Source organism: Puma concolor, chromosome A2 (assembly GCF_028749965.1).
Source record: "Puma concolor isolate L17-30 chromosome A2, mPumCon1.1.hap2, whole genome shotgun sequence".
NCBI lineage: Eukaryota > Metazoa > Chordata > Mammalia > Carnivora > Felidae > Puma > Puma concolor.
This window is the reverse complement of record NC_141668.1, coordinates 108,571,639-108,590,630: the sequence shown is the minus strand read 5'-3', so window position 1 is coordinate 108,590,630 and position 18,992 is coordinate 108,571,639.

The following is an 18,992-nucleotide window of genomic DNA, read 5'->3' as shown; positions in this document are numbered from 1 at the left end:
GAAGGAAATGGGAGAAATCAGGAACACAGCAGCCTGAAGACAGGCTCGGAGGAATTAAAGAGCTGGGCGCGGTCGGGAGAGGGTCACTGGCTGGAAGATGTGTCCAGCAGGAGCTTTTCTGAGCTTCAGATCCAAGAATGAAAACAAGAAACAGAACACGGTATCTAAGAACTGTTGGGTAATTTCAAAGTCCTAACGAACATGCAGGAGAGAGAAAGATACACAGGACACGTTTGAAGTAATTGTGTGCACACATTTCCCCCAAATTAACGGCAGACACCAAACCACAGAACCTGGAAGCTCAGGGTCCACCAGACGTGCATACGGCACAAAACCGCGTGTGGGCACATCATGATCAAGGGATAGAGAATCCAAGGCAAAGGGAAAATCTTGAACACAGCCCAAGGGGGAACACCTTACGTGTACATGAACCAACATGAGAACCGCATGCATCTTCGCCCCCAAACCATGCCAGCGAGTGGGGAGAGTAGGGAGGGGGAAACCCAACCACACCAGCAACTGAGAATTCCTATCCGGCGATGTGATCCTGCACCTGCTGTGGAGAAGTGAGGACATCCTCACACAAAGTAAACTAAGGGGCTTCGCGGCCAGTAGAAACAGCACAAACGTGGCAGAAATTAGACCAACGGTGGTGATGATCACTTTAAATGTGAGTGAACTGAACCCACCAGTTAAAAGCAAATTGTTATCAAGGATAAAAACAAGACACAACCAAGCGTTTTCTGAGAGAAGCCTGATTTGTGGAAAGACACAGGCAGCTGAACGTGAAGAGGTGGGGGTCTCCTGTGCTAACTGGCCACCGTGAGCTGGACTAACGACATTAATGCCAGACACAGTGGACTTCAGAGAGAGAGCAGACAGCAGGAATGTGGAGGGACAGCTTACATGGTGACGAAGATGTTCTCCAAGAAGACACGGCGAAGGAAAAAGCAGACCACACATAATGGGTGCGTACGTCACGGCAGAGTGTCAAAGCACGTGAGGCAAAACCTGGAGGGGAAAACACATGAATCCACTGCTCTGGTTGGTGGTTTTCCCTCTCCTCATCCAATGACTGATGGATCTGGCAGCAGAAAGTCAGTGAGACTACAAATGAATAGTAATCAATAACATCCATCAATTTGGCCCAATTGATGTCCATGGATGATCCATCCAACAACAGCAAAACACACATTCTTCTCATGCCATCAGGGCACATTCAGCAAGGCAGACCACATTCTGGGCCATAAAACACACCTGACAAAGATTCAAAGAGTAGAACTACAAAGTGTGGTATGAGACCATGTAGAATGATCTAGAAATCAAAGGTCAAGACTTGAACAATCTAAGCATGTTCTGTGCCCTTTAATTGGATGGCCAGTCAGGTGGGACCATGAGAAGAGACACAGGAGAGGCTCAGGAAAACAGAGGTTATTGAGTCCCAGGTTCCAGGCAGCAGGTGTCACGGATCGTGTTTTCCAACCACAATGAAATGAAAGTAGAAATCTTAACGAGGAAGCCTCCACACACTTGGAAACTAAAAAATACACTTCTACATAATCCAAAAATGGTTCAAGGAGGAAATTTCAAAGGAAGCCCATGAAAACTATACTGTACTGAGTAAAAAGGAAAACAGAAGGAGGACACATGTAGGGCTTACAGGTATACGGACACCATGGAATGAACGCGGGAGGAAAGAGAAAAATGTTCAAATGGATCCTATACATTTCTACCTCTAGGAACTTCAAAAGAAGAGAAAAATAAATCCAAAGCAAGCACAAGGAAGGAACAATAAAGAGAAAGCTATAACCAATGAAATTGGAAACAAGCGAGAGAAAAAACTGAGGGAAAAAAGAGGTTGTTCCTTAAAAACCTCAGTGAAATTGATAAATATCTAATAAGGCTGACAAAGAAAACAAAGGGAATAGGACACAAGTTACACACGCCAGGAACTAGTCCAGGGAAATCTCTGCAGATCTTGTGGGCCTCGAAGGAACGGTAAGGGATAGTACAAACAACTCTGCACATATAAACTTGACAGCTTCATAGGATTGAACCAATTCCTGCAGAAGCACAAGCAATCCCAGCTCACCCAACACTGAATCAATGATTTGAAGACTCCTGTAAACTGTTTAAAAAATCGAACTTTTATTCCCCCTCCCAACCCCAAATAAGCTCTGGGCCCAGACGGTTTCATTGGAGCATTCTACCAAATGTTTAAGTAAGAATTAAATAATTTTTAAAAATGTTTATTTATTTTTGAGAGAGAGAGAGAGAAAAGAAGAGAGAGACAGAGTGCGAGCAGGGGAGGGGCAGAGAGAGAGGGAGACACAGAATCCGAAGCAGGCTCCAGGCTCCGAGCTGTCAGCACAGAGCCCGACGCGGGGCTTGAACCCACGAACTGTGAGATCGTGACCTGAGCCGAAGTTGGACACTCAATCGACTGAGCTACCCAGGCATCCCATGTAAGAATTAATACTTAATTCTTCACAATCTATTCCACAAAGAAGTGGAGGAGGGAAAACTTTTAAATTCTTATTATGAACCTAATATTACCCTGTGATCAAAACCAAAGACACACACACACACACACACACACACACACACACACACGAAGTACAGATTAACTTCCCACATAAACACATGTGCAAAACCGTTTTGCTGAATGCTAGCAGTTAGAAACCAGCAATATGTGAAAGGAATTATACACTGTGAAAAAGTGGGGCTTCTTCCAGGTGTAAATGCTGGTTCAGTAGTCCCATGTCGCTTACTGCACTACACGGCATTATTTCTAAAAAGAAAATCACACGATCATATCAACAGATGCAGAAAAGACATTTGGCAAAATCTACCACCCACTCATGACAATAACTCAGCAGGCTAGGGATAAAAGCAAACTGTCTCAGCTTGATAAAGATTAGAATACGGAAACCACAGCTAATGTTATATTTATGAGGAAAGACTGAATACATCCCAACTGCTGTATATTGCATGTTTGTGTCCCCGAGTTCACATGTGAAAATCCCTACTGCCCTGGTGATGGTCAGTGGGAGATGGGACCTTTGGGAAGTGACTATGTCCTGAGGGTATAATCTTCATAAATGGGGTTGGTGCCCTTCTGAGAGAGGCCCCAGGGAGCTCCCACACACTTCCTGCCTTTCAAGGATATGACAAGAAAATGGCTATCTGTAAGCTGGACACAGGCCACCAGCAGAACCTGGCCATGCTGACCCCCTGATCTAGGACTTTCAGCCTCCAGAACTTTGGGGTGACTAAGATACCTCTCAGATCAAGAAGGAAGCAAGGACATCTGCTCTCAACACCCTTATTCAACATAGTGCTGGAAGTTTTTGTCAGTGAAGCAGAAGGCATGAATATCAAAAAGAAAGGGAGGAAGGAATGAAGGAAGGAAAGGAAGGAAGGAAGGAAGGCAGGAAGGGAGGGAGGAAGGAAGGAGAAAGCTGTCTGTTTGCAAATGTCATAATTATCTACATTGAATATCCCAAGAAATCTACATTTCCAGTAAGTTCAGTGATGTCACATGATAGAAGACAAATACACAAATCAACTATTTTTAAATTTTTTTTTTCAACGTTTATTTATTTTTGGGACAGAGAGAGACAGAGCATGAACGGGGGAGGGGCAGAGAGAGAGGGAGACACAGAATCGGAAACAGGCTCCAGGCTCTGAGCCATCAGCCCAGAGCCCGACGCGGGGCTCGAACTCACGGACCGCGAGATCGTGACCTGGTTGAAGTCGGACACTCAACCGACTGCGCCACCCAGGCGCCCCACAAATCAACTATTTTTATATATACTTGCAGTGAACATGTGGATAACAAAATTTGAAATACTATACTATTTAAAATCTCTCAAAAAATATATGTAAATCTTCACGGATGGGAAGACCCAATACAGTTTTAAAGCCAATTCTCTCCAAATTAATATACAGGTTTAAAGTATATCCAGACTTTTATACTTTTAAAGTATACTTTTATACTTTATAAAGTATAAAGTCTATCCAAGCCCCAGAAAAGTTTCCAGGCACCATATGATTATTCCAAAATTTATATATAAAGGCAAAGGAACTAGAATAGCTAAAACAACTTTGAAAAAGAATAAAGTGGGAGGAATCAATCTACCTGCTTTCAAGACTTATTATGTATCTACAGCAGTCACATTTATTTGGCATTGGTTGATGGGATAGATGCACAGTTCAGTGGAATAGTGCAGAGACCCCAGAAACAGATCCTCACAGATACACCCAAATGCATTTTTTTTTACCAAGGTGCAAAAGCAATCCCATGGAGGCAAGACAGTGTTTCTGGTAAATGGTGTTCCAACCATTGGTACTTTGTTGGAGAACAAAGAACCCCAACCTGAATCTCATGCCTTATGCAAAAGTAAACACAAAATAGACTTCAGTGTAAAACATAAAACATAAAACTTTTAGGGAAAAAAAAAAACAACGATGGAATAGCTTAAGGATCAAAGGTAGGCACAGATCTTAGACTTGACACTAAAAGCATAAATGGTAACACTGATAAATTGGGCTTTGTCAAAATGCAAAGCCTTTGCTCTGCAGAGTCAAATGAGATGACAAAAGGACAAGAATAGATTTACAAGATTGTAAATATTTGCAAACCACATATTTGGCACAGGACTAGTATCTAAATACATAAAGAACTCTCAGGAGTCAACAATAAAAGAAAAAAAAAAAAAACAGCCCAATTAGAAAATGGGCAAAATCCACGGAGGCATGTATCACCCAAGAAAACATACAGATGGCAGATAAGCACATGAATACACATGCAACGTCATGAACCTTCAGGGAAGTGCCAGCTAAAACCACCGTGAGGTATCAGTCCACACCTATGAGACGTGAAAATAAAAAGTATGATAACATGAAATGCCAGCAAGGATACAGATCATATCTCTTGCTGCTGGGAATGTAAATTGTAGAGCCTCTCTGGAAAAATATCGACACTTTTTAATGAAATTAAACATGCTACTACCACTTGACCCACTGTTTCCACTTTTGGTCATTTCTCCCAGAATAATGAAAACCCAAGTTCACACAAAACCTTGTATATCAATGTTTACAGCAGCTTTATCGGTAACAGCCCCAAACTGAAAACAATGCAGACGCTCTTTAATCTGCAAATGGTTACACCAACCAGAATACATCCATTCTACTGAGTGCTGCTGGACAATGCAAAGAAAAGAGCTATGATACACACACCAACCTAGACTAGTCTGCAGAGAATAATCATGCTGAATAGAAAAGGTCAAATCCCAAAGGTTACATACTGGATGATTCCATGTATAGAAGATTCTAGAAATGACAAAATTATAAAAGTGGAGAACAGATTAGTGGATGTCAAGGATTAAAGAGGGAGTAGGTGGGAGGTCACTGGGTGTGATGATGACCTTGCAGCATGCAAGGTCCCTGTGGGGATGGAATGTTCTGCATCTTGAATGCGTCCATGTCAGAACTGTGGTTAGGATATTTTACTATAGTTTTGCAAGATGTTACATTTGGGGGAAACTGGTAATCAATACATGAGATCTCTGGGTATTAGTTTTTATTACAACTGTATGTGAATCTATAATTATTCCAAAATAAAAAGTTTAATTATGAAAAAAAAGACTGATTGCCAGATTAGATAAAAAAGCAAGATTCAATGATATGCTATTATATAAAATCCACTTTAAGCATAAAGACAAAGTTTGGCTAAGGGTTAAAGGATGGGCATAGGCTTTACCTAACTCTCATCAAAAGAAGCAGGAGTAGCTGTTTGAGCATCAAAGTCAACTTCATAGCAGTGATAGTCTCAGGAATAAAGAGAATTTCATACTCATAGTGGTGTCATTCAATCCAGAAAATATAGCAATTCTAAATTTGTATGCACCAGATAACAGACCTTTATAACTGATAAGGCAGAAAGCTTTAGAACTGCAAGAAGAAATAGGCAAAGTCACAATTTATATTTGGAAATTTCAACAGTTTTCACCCAATAGTTGATAGGGAAAAAACCCAATGGAAAATAAGTAAGGATACAGAAGAATTGGAGAACATTATTGGCAAACATGTGTAGTCACAATGTATAGAACAGTTCACGTAACAGCAGCAGAGTAAACATTCTTCTTCAAGTGCACATGACACGCTTACCAGGGTACACTGTGTTCTCGGCCAGAGGTCAGCCAAGTGTGGATGTGCCCATTCTCTGCAAATTCACCCATAGCTTCAGTGTAACCTCAATCAGGATGTCAGTGGTCTTTCGTGGAAACTGGAAAGCTGATTCTAAAATTGATGTGAATGTGTAAAGGATCTAGAAAGCAACTTTGCAGAAGACCACGGTCAGAGAGCTTCCACTCCCTGGCTTCATGCCTTGTTTTAAGCCCTGACTAATCAAGACCGTGTGGTATTGGCATCAAGAGAGACAGATCGGTGGACCCCAAATAGACCAATTGGTAGAAATACGGCTGATTTGTTTTCTGAAGAGGCAAGTGGGCAGTGCGGTGAGGGGAGAATTTATTAACTAGAACAAGTGGGCATCCATACACAAAAAAATAAACTTCTTGTACACAATATGCTAGAATGAACTCAAAATTGATTACAAACTTAGCTGTCAAACATACTGCAAGAAAACACAGAATAATACACTTGTGAGTGGGTGCAGCAAGGATTTCTTAGAAACCAAACAAGCCGCTAAAGAAAAAGTATATCATTTAGACTTCATTAAAATTAAGAACTTCTGGAGGAAGTATTTACAAATCGTACATAAGATAAAGGGCTCAATACTAATCAAACCTGAAAAATGGCAAACGCGTGAACCTCACTAAAGGAGAAACACAGAGACATAAAGGAGAAATAAAAGCCCGCAGAAGACTGCTGTAGAGACTGGGCAGGGCGGTGGGAACCGCATCGAGTTCTCCCTGCATCTGTTGGAATGTTCCACATCGGGAAGCCACTCCCTGCTCAGTGCTGACCCAGGTGTGGGGTCACTGGAGCTCTCATACACTCTGGAATGGGAACTCCTTTCTGAAAACAGTTTGGGGGAGCCTGGGTGGCTCAGTTGGTTAAGCTTCTGACTCTCGATTTTGGCTCAGGTTATGATCTCACGGTTAGTGAGTTCAAGCCCCGCGTCAGACTCTGCGCTGACAGAGCAGAGCCTGCTTGGGATTCTTTCTCTCTCCCTCTCTCTCTGCCCCTCCCCCAATCACTCTCTTTCTCTCAAAATAAATAAATAAATAAATAAACCTAAAAAAAACTTAATTAAAAGAAAGTCTGACCATTTCTGAAAATGCTAAACACAGCCAGTGACCCAGCCGTCCTCTTACAGGTTTTGCCCAAGGGAAAAAGGAAACATGTGCCCATATGAGGGCTCCCACAGGTGGTCAGGGCCCCAAGATACTGGGAACCAGCCCAGATGCTCGGCGACAGGTGAACGAGAAACAGATCGAGACGCATGCAGGTAACGGAGCGAAGTCCGGAGAAAAGAGGAATGAAGAATTCACACTCACAGCTGAACGGATGAATCCCTAACCACTGGACTTGGTGAACGAAGCCGGCCAGAACAGACCATCTACTGTTTGGTTTCCTCTACATGAAACTCTGGAAAATGCAGACTGCTCTGTAGTGACAGGGACTGTGGGTGGGGTGGGCCCGCCGATGGGGCAGGGGCACCAGGGATGGTCACAAAGTTGTGCGGGCTCCATCACAGCTGACCCTGGAAAGCCTTTCTGATCATCTGGTCGGATTGTGTTGTTCTTCTGACCAGTGTGTTACCCAAATCGTGAGTGTGCCATTCAGGGTAGCTTTCTCCCTCGGACAAGCACGATCCTTAATGACGAGATATTGCAAGTTTCAGAGACAAGATACTTTCACTTCGTTATGGTTTTTCTTTTTAGGATTTTTTAGAAATTGTATTTGAGACAGAGAGAGAACAAACAGAAGAGGGGCAGAGAGAGAGAATCCTGAGAAAGAGAGAGAGAGAGAGAGAGAGAGAGAGAATCCCAAGCAGACTCCAAGCTCAGCACAGAGCCAGACATGGGACTTGATCTCATGCACCAGGAGATTATGACCTGAGCCGAAATCAAGAGTTGGACACTCAACCCACTGAGCCACGCAGGCCCTCACTCCTATATGTGAAGTAAAACCAATAATGCATCGTACGGAATCGAAGATACCAGCCAGGCTCTCAAGCCCCATTACCACCGTCTTACGCACCAACATAAAACTCTGGCAAATACTGTAGTTGAACAAGCATGTGTAGATCACTAATCATCCTCATTCAGCACATCCAGTGCGCAGTTCCCACTGGGCATCCCGGGCGAAGACCCGAAACCCCTCTGACCTCTAAGCCTCCTCCCTGGGCTCACACAGGGTTGGGGGAGGGGATTATAAAACCAGTTTCAAATTCAGATGGTTAATTGTGGGGCAAGCTTTATTTTTGTAATTATTTTTTATGTTTATTTATTTTTGAAACAGAGAGAGATGGAGCACGAGTGGGGAAGGGGCAGAGAGAGAGGGAGACACGGGATCCGAAGCAGGTTCCAGGCTCTGAGCTGTCAGCACAGAGCTCGATGAGAGGCTTGAACCCACGAACTGTGAGATCATGACCTGAGCGGAAGTCAGACGCCCAACTGACTGAGCCCCCCAGGCGCCTTGTGGGGCAAGCTTTTATCGTGAGTTGTTGGAGCAAATACTTTCCTGCGATGAGCCTTTGGGGAGAGAGATGATTAGCTTCCCCGAGAGCTCCTGCCCGTGGGGCACCTGCCGGGGCGCCCTGGGGTCTCAGCCACAAGGCACTCGGCCCCGGGACTCCACAGCCTGAACCGCTGGAGCCTCAGAGCTGAGGTGATTAACCTTCCTCGCAGCTCCTGGTGCCAGGGCAGCGGTGGAGATCTAGCCACTTGGAGAGAGAGCAAATAGAAATATGGCCACTTAGAACCCAGGCTTGCTGCTTCTCTGACCAGGCCTTTAAAGTAAAAGGAAAAAGACTCCACCCTCTCTGAACTCGCCTGGCCACCACTGCAGGAGGCTGTGCGAGGTCTCCTTTGGGAGGGACCTGCCTCGATTTCTCAGCCCGCAGCAGGGAGGACAGGGCCCCATCCTTGTGCAGCCCGGGCACCTGCCCAGGGATCCCCCAATTCCCCCAGGCGGTCCGGTGCCTCCCGTCCCCGTGGTGCACACCTGTCACTCTCCTGTTCTCAGTAAATACTAGGGTGGTCCCAGCCAGTCTGGGCCATCCTGCCGCCTCTCTTTCTCCAGCAGACACCCCGCTGCTCCAAGACCCCCTGTGCTCTGAGTGCAAAACCCCAGGCTTTTGGTGATGTGAAAAAAAAAAAATGTTTATTTATTTTTGAGAGACAGAGAGACAGAGCGCCAGTGGGGCAGGGGCAGAGAGAGAGGGAGACACAATCCTCCAAATTTGTTCTTTTTTGTTTGGCTATTTATTCTGTAAATGCAAGTGCTGCCTTTTGGTTTTATTATTATTATTATTATTATTATTCTTTTTAATAGGCTTTAATTTTCAAAGCAGGGCTCCTTCGTAATTACACTGGAACTCCAGCTAAGTTGTCTCAGGCGCTTTTTGCATCATTGCTGGTGGCGATCTGCATTCCAGAGGGACCCGCCCGTTGAGTAATCCAAGGGGTGTTGCTGTTTACACACTTTGTGTAACTGCATTTACGCGTCAGTAGGAACAATGTGGCCAGTTAGGGTCTACACAGCTTACTTCCTCTGGGCTCTGTTCCTACTACCGTACTTCCATTACTTCATTTAACCCCACACCTCCCTCCCCGCCATCCTTTCTTTATAAGAGGAGGAGGCAGATTATTGCCCGAGGACACCCAGCTAACCGCGGGCTTTGAATCCGGGTCCCCCCTGCCCACCGGCCGTCTCGTCCTGTCATGCGTGATTATGCCCCGTTCCACGTGCACAATGTATTCGGTTCTGGTTTTCCGGCCCAGGTACTGAGGTACAATTCCCGTCCAGCCAAAGGCGGAAACTTTAAGCTCACGGCTTGCTGAATGTTGGCATAGATTTATGCCCCTTTCAAGTCAACCACACCTGCCATCAGAAACAGCCACAGTCCGGGGTGTCTTGGGTTGATTTCGTTTGTTGTGGAGACAATTTCAGAGAGATCGCATTTATCTGTGTCAGGCCGCTTGTGCTCAAACACGGGAATCATATGGTCGTGTGTATCCATAGGTTTGGGGTTTTCTTGCTGAGTGTTGTGCCTGTTGCATGGGTATAAGGTGTTTTATCTAATTTCTTCTTCCCCCCTCAGTCTTGGCTGCTATGAACATTTGTTGGTCTGTAGACACATGTTTTTATTTGGGGGGCAGGGGCCAGGCATGGGGTTTGGGGTCCTGTGGCTGGCGCACGTTCAACTGTGAGAATGGATGTGGGGGTGGACCTTGAAGTCAGCGACGCATGAGTTTCTGGTTACCCCACGCCCTTGTCAATACCTGTATTGTCTGTCACTTTCGATTGTGGCCATTCTGGTGGGTGTGAAAGGGTCTCACAGTGTGGCTTTGATTTGCATCTCCCTGGTGACCGGTGATGTCCAGCACCATCAGCGTCCGTTGATCATTTGTTTTTCTTTCTCCGTCAAGCGTCTGTTCACGTTTCTGCCAATTTTAATGTGTTTCTTGTTGGTTTCTTTGTACCTTATGATATATTTATATATCATAGATAACATTTATCTATTCCGTCTACAAACCTTTTCCAGATATACAGCTTGGAGATATTTCCCCCCAGTCAACAGCTTGCCTTTTTGTTATCTTCATGACGCCCTTTTTATGAGCACAACGTTTTAAATTTTGATAGTCTACATTTCAGTTTTTAAAATTTTTAACATTTTGTGTTGCTCTTGGTTAGTGTTTTATATGACCCGACTAGGAAAACTCTATGGGGCACTGAATTTGCAAAGATACTTTTCTCTGATTTCTTTTAGAGGTTTTGCCTCTCCGTGCGTGACACACTGGAATTATCTGTGTGTGTTGGGGACTGAGATGGGTCTATTTTCCACTGTGGGATTATCCGGTAGTGTTGACATTTTTCTTGAAATGCCTATCATTTCCCCAAAGAACTACTTTGGCACCATTGTTATAATCTACTGACTGTAGCTATCTTGGTTTATTTTGAGGTCCTCTATTTCGTTCCAATGATCTGTGGGTCCATCCTTCATTGTAAGACCTAAATTAGACCGTGTAAATTCTCTAAATTTGTTCCTACCAATATGGGCTGGCTATTCTGGAACGTTTGCATGTCCATAAAATGTGAAATGAGCTTACCAAGTTATACCGTTATGCTGCTGGGATTTTTACCGGAAATGTGTTGAATAAATAGACCTATCTGGGGACAAAGGGTAGCTTAATTGAGTCTTCCAAACAATGAGCTTGATACACATTTCAATTTACTTAAATCCTCTTTAATTTTTCTCTGTAATGTTTCACTTTCCTCTGGTCTTTGCCAAGAAGCAAGCATTCGTTTTCAACTTTGGTCACCTGTATGTTTGGGTTTTTTTTCTCCGGTTTCTTTAAAATTTTTCTTTTTCTCGGGGCACCTGGGTGGCTCAGTCGGTCAGGTACCTGCCTTTTAGTTTCGGCTCAGGTCACGATCTCAACGGTTCTTGGGATCGAGCCCTGCATCAGGCTCTGCACAGACAGCAAAGAGCCTGGTTGGGATTATCTCTCTTTCTCTCTCCTTCTTCCCCTCCCCCGCTCATGCTATCTATGTGTCTCTCCAAATAAAGAAAAATTTCTTTTCCTCTGGCTTACAGCAATTTTACTATGATGTGCTTTGCTTTGCTGTGTGTGTGCGTTTATCTTGTTTGTGATTGACTTAGGTTGTTGTATATGTGGAAATACAGTTCTCACTCAATTTGGAGGAAAAAATTGGCCATTATTTCAAATATTTCTTTCCCCTCTCCTCCTGGGACTCCCAGTGAAACTGTGCTCGGCCTTTGGTATTGTCCAGTCAGGGATTACTTTGCAATGGTTTGGTCTTTGTTCCCTCTGTTCGTCTGCAGCTACGGATGTGCTATTCACTCCATCCCGTGGTACTTTTTTATTGTAGATACGGTATTTTCTGTCTCTAGAAGTTGCACTGACTTTTTTTTTTTTACACTTCTTCGAATTCTCCTTTTATTATGTTCATGCTTCTCTTTAAATAACTGAACACACTCGTGATGGCTTCATCACAGACCTCGTCTACCAGTTGCTTTGTCTCTGGCATCCATGGTTTTATATGATATCCATTAACAAATTTTTCTTTTCTGGTTGGGGCTCCCAGTGCCCGGCTTTCTCATATGACTAATAAATCTCAGCTGGATGCTGGAAATTGTAAACTTTGCATTCTTCAGTGACTGCATTTTGAATTCTTTCTTTAGAGTGTGCTGAGTTTTGTTTTGACAGGCATCGGATTGCTTGAAGATTATGAGCTTTGTTAGAGTGGATCTGATTTTGTCTTCGTGGCGAAGCATGACTGTCTGGCATCTCTCAGGAACGCCCGGGCTGGGGACGTGCCATGAGGAAGGGCCTGGCAGGTGGCCGTGTTGGGGAGGACTTTCTCCGTGTTTTCAGCTAGTGCGTTTCCCAACAAGGTCATGAATGGCCTCCTGGTTTGCCTTTCAGGTTCCTCTGCTGAGTCAGGGTCGGCTGTTCCCTCCTGGAAATGCTGTCCTGCCTCAGCTTCCTCAGATCATCTTGTCCTCCTTCTTCTTCTATTTCTTTGTATCTTTTATGTTTAGAATGCAGCTGAATTCCTCTGCCTTAAAAAAGTTTTTTTAATGTTCATTTCATTTTTGAGGGAGAGAGACAGGAGAATTGAAACAGGGTCCAGGCTCCCAGCTGTCAGCACAGAGTCCTGATGTGGTGCTCGAACTTGGGAACCGCAAGATCATGACGTGAGCCAAAGTTGAACACTTAATTGACTGAGCCACCCATGTGCCCCTTTTTTAAACATAGATTTTCCTTAAGAGTATGTTCCAGGTCTATCATGAGCACTCATCACCGGTCCATAGGATTCCTCAAATCAATGTTTTCACCTTGTGTCTTTCTGGCTCCACACCCACTGCCCACCGAGCCTCTCCACCTGGACTGCCCATCAAAGCTGCAGACCCAGCACGTCCCAGACTGAGCTCAGATTCTCCTTAATCTGCGTATCTTCAGCCGTTATCCACTGCATGCCTGGGGCACGGTCCCTGCCAGCGTACAGCCCAGACCCCTCCTCCACTGTCTCCTGTCTACCGTGTCCCCTGGAGACATGGACACGGCCCCCTCTCTGCCACTGCATGGTCTCAGCAGAGGCTCTCATGTCCCTCCTGAACCACAAGAGCTGCCTCCCGACTCTACCTCATGGTGTCCAACCCCAGTGCCTTCCAATTTATTCTTTGCAGGATTGTTTATATCATAGCTCCATAAACTTCAAACTTTATTATGCCATTGCCTTGATGAGAAGTATTCCAAAGCCACCTACTAGCTCTGAGATGAAGCCTGAGCTTTGAAGCATGGCCACGTGATCTTTAATAATAGGATTGCAGGTGGCCCTTCCTGTCCCATTTCTTTCTACACTGACATGGGTTCCTTTATTTCCCATCCTGGCCGATTTGTAGGTCTCTGGACATACTAAATTTTAGCTTTTGCGTTGCCTCAAAGGTCCTCACCCTGTCTTCTGCCCGAGGCTCCCCACATTCCTCACAAGCTGGATCAGGCCTGTCATGTCTTACCCCTGTAGTGGTCGCCCCACATCTGCTCCTCTCACCCTGGGTCCTGCACAGTCACTGCACTATGAGTTGTGAGTACCTGTCTGCTTGTCCAATTGCCTACTGGCCTGTGGTGTCTTCGAGGTTGGATCTGGGTCAAAGTAAACATTGGTGAGGGTCCTTTGAAATGCCCTTGGGAAAAATGAGTAAAGTCTGTATCAGTAGGAGCAAGGTCAAGTTTATCCTCAGTGGTGAACAATGGACCCATTTGCACTTGGTTTAGAGAATGTACCATGATACGATCAATGAGACATAACATGTTTGGGTAGGAAATATTAGTCACATGGAGAGACTTTATGTCAGACAGACGAGGCATTCTGGATTTAAAGGTGAATTTACAGATTTTAAGAAAAGTAACCCAATCAAAACTGAGTTTGGGGAAGAGTCCTGTAGAGAAGGGGACAGGACACAACTGTCTCTGGGAAGGGGAAGGAGGGTAAGAGCAGTGAAGTGGAAACAAAGGCAAGAGAAAAAATCAAATATCCTTACAGCCCATGGACAAGCTCTTGGGACAGGCAGAGTGACCTTCCTTAAGAGCTCAGCTGCCTGGATGATGACCCTTTGCTTAGGACCTTTCTCCTTCTCCACTCCCTGTTGAGGAGCAGAGAGCACCCCCCTGGACCACCCACCTCAGATCTCCCCACCAGTGTCCCAGGACAAAACTGACAATGGGGAACAAATTGACTGACTTCTAAGTGGACCCAGGTGAGACATAATTTGGGATTTAAACTAATTTAAGTCTGTTGGTTTAATTAAGATAGATCTGTCTTCAGAGTTATCAGCATTAAATATGAAACTTTTATTCTACCAAGGTTTACCAAAGGTCAAATAAACTCATGTTATCTCTGTCAACAAAGAGATGATGCAAAATGATGGTTAATTTTGTCTCAAAGTTTTCATGGGTAATTGTTAAGATAGCTACAAAGTCTTTGGTAACCTGAAACTTTAAAATTTCATTTGGATGATAAATTGGGATTGAATTCATTGGATATCTGGGTCTTTCCCAAATAGGATGGAGTTCTGAACCATCGATTACTGAACACAGGCTTGTGTTTTAGGCTTCTCGTTGCAAAGAAATTAAGGATATTTAAATCTGTTGGGAAAACATGCTTTGTGCTTAACTAATTCATAAATTTGCCATCTGAAGAATTTCAGTGTAACAGTTCACAATTGGTCACTACTTAGTTTTCACTGGAGACTAAGGTTTCTAAGAGTTAAAATTCTGCTAAGTGGTGGACATGAGGGAAACAACTATGTGCGTATAAGAAAGATCTAAGGAACGGAATGCATTTTTGTTGGAGGTGAAAGAAGGTAATTTTGTCCTAAATGAGACTGGTTTGGGAGAGAGATGGCTTGGGACAAAATCTGAGGGCAGAGGAAAGTTGTAGAAGGTTTGTGAAGGGAAATCTTGGGAAAAGAATTTTATGTGTGGTCAGGAGGGACTAGGGTTAAAATGAATGGATTTTAAAAGTACATTGGTATTCTGCTTACTCTGTTAAAAAGACAAAGTTTTCCTGAATTGCTGGTCTGCTCTTGATAAGAAAATATAAACAAAGTTGTTTTCTTTCTTTATCTGCCCAGAAAAACCAGTTTCTATGTTTTGTCTTTATCAAGTCTTTGATGATCCCTAATCCTCTTTCGACATGTGCTTTAAAACTTCCTAAGGGTTTCAACAAACTTCCATGAGATTTAAACTGTAAACCAAGTCTCTTTGACTAGTTAGGCTTGTTTATTCGGTATGTTATGTTCTGGGATAAGGTCATCACTTGATTTTCTGATTATTGCACTGTTTTATGTCACAGAAATAACTGAATTTCCTCATCAGCTACATTATAATGAGCTCTCATATCATCAGATCTTTAACAATGTCTGTTTCTGAGTTTTTGTCATTTGTAGTTATTGTTCTGATGCTCTGACAAAATGAGTTTCATCCTCAGGGAGATTCATAGAAAGGATTTTTTTTTTTTTGACAAATACAGGTATTTGGTATCTTTAAGATCATGAAACTGAAATGGGTAAGAATTTCCAGAACTACCTAAAAAGCTGCATTCAAACTGAGTAAGAATTAGTAACATGGGACTAAGTGAACTGAACAAGTTTTTGTGACTGCTGTTTGCAACAGTACTGGCTGTCCAGTGTTTGCTCTTCCAGATTAAGGAAACTTTCTCTTAAGCTATCTGTGACTTACAGAAATATGATAAAGTCTTCATTTGTGAACAAATTGAGACATTTAATTTTTCTCTCTATTCAGAAAGTCTCAGTGAGTATTCTTTCTTGCATGGCAATCATACTTATTTGCTTAAGTTCAATAAGAATCTGTTCTCCTTGCAACAGGACACCATTGGGAACATTGGTTATTGTACCAAGGCTTTGACTGGAATGTCATATATGAGAGTCATAATAGCATAGACTCAGACACGACCAGACAGCTTTAAGGAATCGAAGGCGACTTTGTGAAACACGGAGCTGTAAAGTCCCTTGGAAATGTTGGCCTGATACCTGCTGGCAGAGATCCCAGCAGCCTCCCCAGGTGAGTACAGAAGGTCACTTCTCTGGCAGGTGCAGGAAATTGGGGACCTCATGGAGAGGAATTAGCCCAATTCCACAGGAATTGCAGGCCTGTCTGACGCAAGTACTTGACTTGGCTTCTGGCCTGGAGAGACTACTAAACATTCAGTCTAGATTCCTTATAAAAGTTCCAGCAAAGCAGACTTTAAAAAAGATCTATATGGCCAACTACTATTCTTGCTGAGCTTAGGTAAATAAGCCAAGCTTATTAAAATTAGACTTGTTTTACAAATAAATTAGTCTTGGTTTGGCCATCTCTGAGGATAAGGGTGATGTTAGAGAGAAAATTATGTTTCAGTAACACACCTCTGCAGATTTCAATTCTAGCTCTGATTGCTTTGAATGTTGTCTGCTTAAACTAGACAACTTGAGGGAAGTGTCAGAGAAATTGCCACAACAGCTCATGTAGAGATAATCTTCATGCTTGTTATTCTGTGGGGATAGTAACAGGACCCCATGGGCATACGATTATTTGAACAGCTGGGGAATGAGGTGGATTCCCAGCAGTTGTATAACCCAACTATCACCTTGACCCATTCTGTGTAGCCAGGGTGACAAAATCACTCCTTAACAGCCATTCAGTGCGGTTAGCTCTGGGCTTGGGAAGATGACAGATGGCCCCACTTTCCTTGTGACTGGATTGGATGATGCACTTGGAAATGCCCTTATCTCCTGAGACAAGTCTTCTCCCACTTGCCAGTGATTCCTCATAATCAGGATATTGTTAACCTAAACATCAAACAAAGAGGGCATCTTGATTGCCGTATTTGTCCCAGGAGCCACCTCTATTGACACAAAATTGCAAATAGAGGTTTTAGCCAAGCAGACAGCAGCCATCTTTGACCGGACACAACTCATAGTCACCCACGAATTCAAAAGGTGGCCCTCCAATACCCAATGGTCTTTGATATTTTGACTGTAGTTCACAGAGGCCCAGAATCAGATGAGCGGCCCCTAATGGGACCCATGGCTATGTGGCTCTGACTTGTGTCCATGGCCTCCCCCAGCTGGATAGGCTGCTGTACTCTGGGTTTACCTGGATGCATGGACACATTAGTAAAACCATGACCAACCCAGCCAACCCTCCAAATGTGAAACAACAGTGGATGCGTTCTGTGTTTCAGCGGCATGACCACTGAGCATCCATCTTCGATTCCTCTTTGGGACTGGAGGATGTTGTTTGGTGAATGGAAGCTCTCAATAAGCACATGGTCAAAGCCCTAAATGACACTCAAAATAGCATTTCCCTCAAAAATACTGAAGTAACACAAATGTGTAAAGCAGTTTTACAAAAGAGAATGGCACAAGGTGGGACTCGTGCCCTCATAAACACAGAATGCTGTGTGTACACTCCAGATGACCACAGAAAGATTTCTGGATTTCTAACGGACATAAATACTCAAAATTGTTTTTAAACAATCCTTCTCTTTCCATTAATGATTGATTAAACTCCTGGACTGGAGGAGGATTTTTGTCAACTATCAAAGGACTCTTACGTGGGCTTCTTTCCTTTTTTGTTATTCTAATCATGTTTTCTCCCATGTCCTCTGGTGTCTAGACTCCTTCACTGCCAGAACTTGAAGTCTCTAGATGACCCTTTCCACTTGGGAAGATCCATACATGGGGTCTCCCTTGGATTCAACTGCCTCTGCCTTTCATAACTCCTAGATCCCTAACTGACCAATGGTGACCCATAAATAGGGACATCTCTGCACCCTTATTCAGTAGGAAGAAATTACAGAAGAGAAGACCTTCCACCCTCAGCAACCTTAAAGATTTAAGGATCAAAATTGTTCAGGGGGGAATGATGTGACCCACAAAGGCAAAAGAAAAAAGTTAAATTTCCTTATAACTTACAGCCCACTGGCAAGTCCTAGGAACAGGCAGAGTGACATTCCTCAAGCTGTTTGTGTTAATACGTTGCCAAAAGGCACGAAGAGATCTTAGCTTGACATTAGCCAGACCTCCAGGTTCCTGTAAGTCTACTTTAACATATGAAAATCCCTTTGGAAACCTTCTTTATCTCTATCCCCTAAGTGTATGTTGGCAATTATACTCCAAGCTCATGGCCCCTAATATACATCTGAAGGGGCTCGTGACAGAGGTTTTACTAAACAGGAATAAATGACATTTTCCCAACAGCAGCTCAAGGTCCTGGAAACCTTGTTTTCAAAATTCCTTAGACTTATGCTATCCCTGACCCCTTCCCAACCTGAGGGTATGTAATGAGCCACTCTTCATGACCCCAGGGCAGCTATTCCTGCCTAAGAGCCTGTCCCCATGCTTTAATAAAACCACCTTTTTTTTTTTCTGCACCAAAGATGTCTCAAGAATTTTCTTGACCTTTCTCTCCTGAAGCCCAACATTTCACATCAAGGGGCATCTAGGGGAGGGAGGGTACTTGGTCCTGGTCAGCGAGAGCCCTTCCTCAATATTTTAAAATATGAATTACAAATACAAGGATGTGCTTTAGAGACACATCTCCCTCTAGAGAGAGGGAGGAAAAGAAATAACGTGGAAGTATTTACATTTCAAATGTAAGCAATGAATGAAAGCGTGGGAGACATTGCTATGTGCGAAATGGGGAAAAATTGATGTTAATGTTTCCTGGCATGGGAGGAAAGTCAGTAGGAAAAGTTATGGGAAG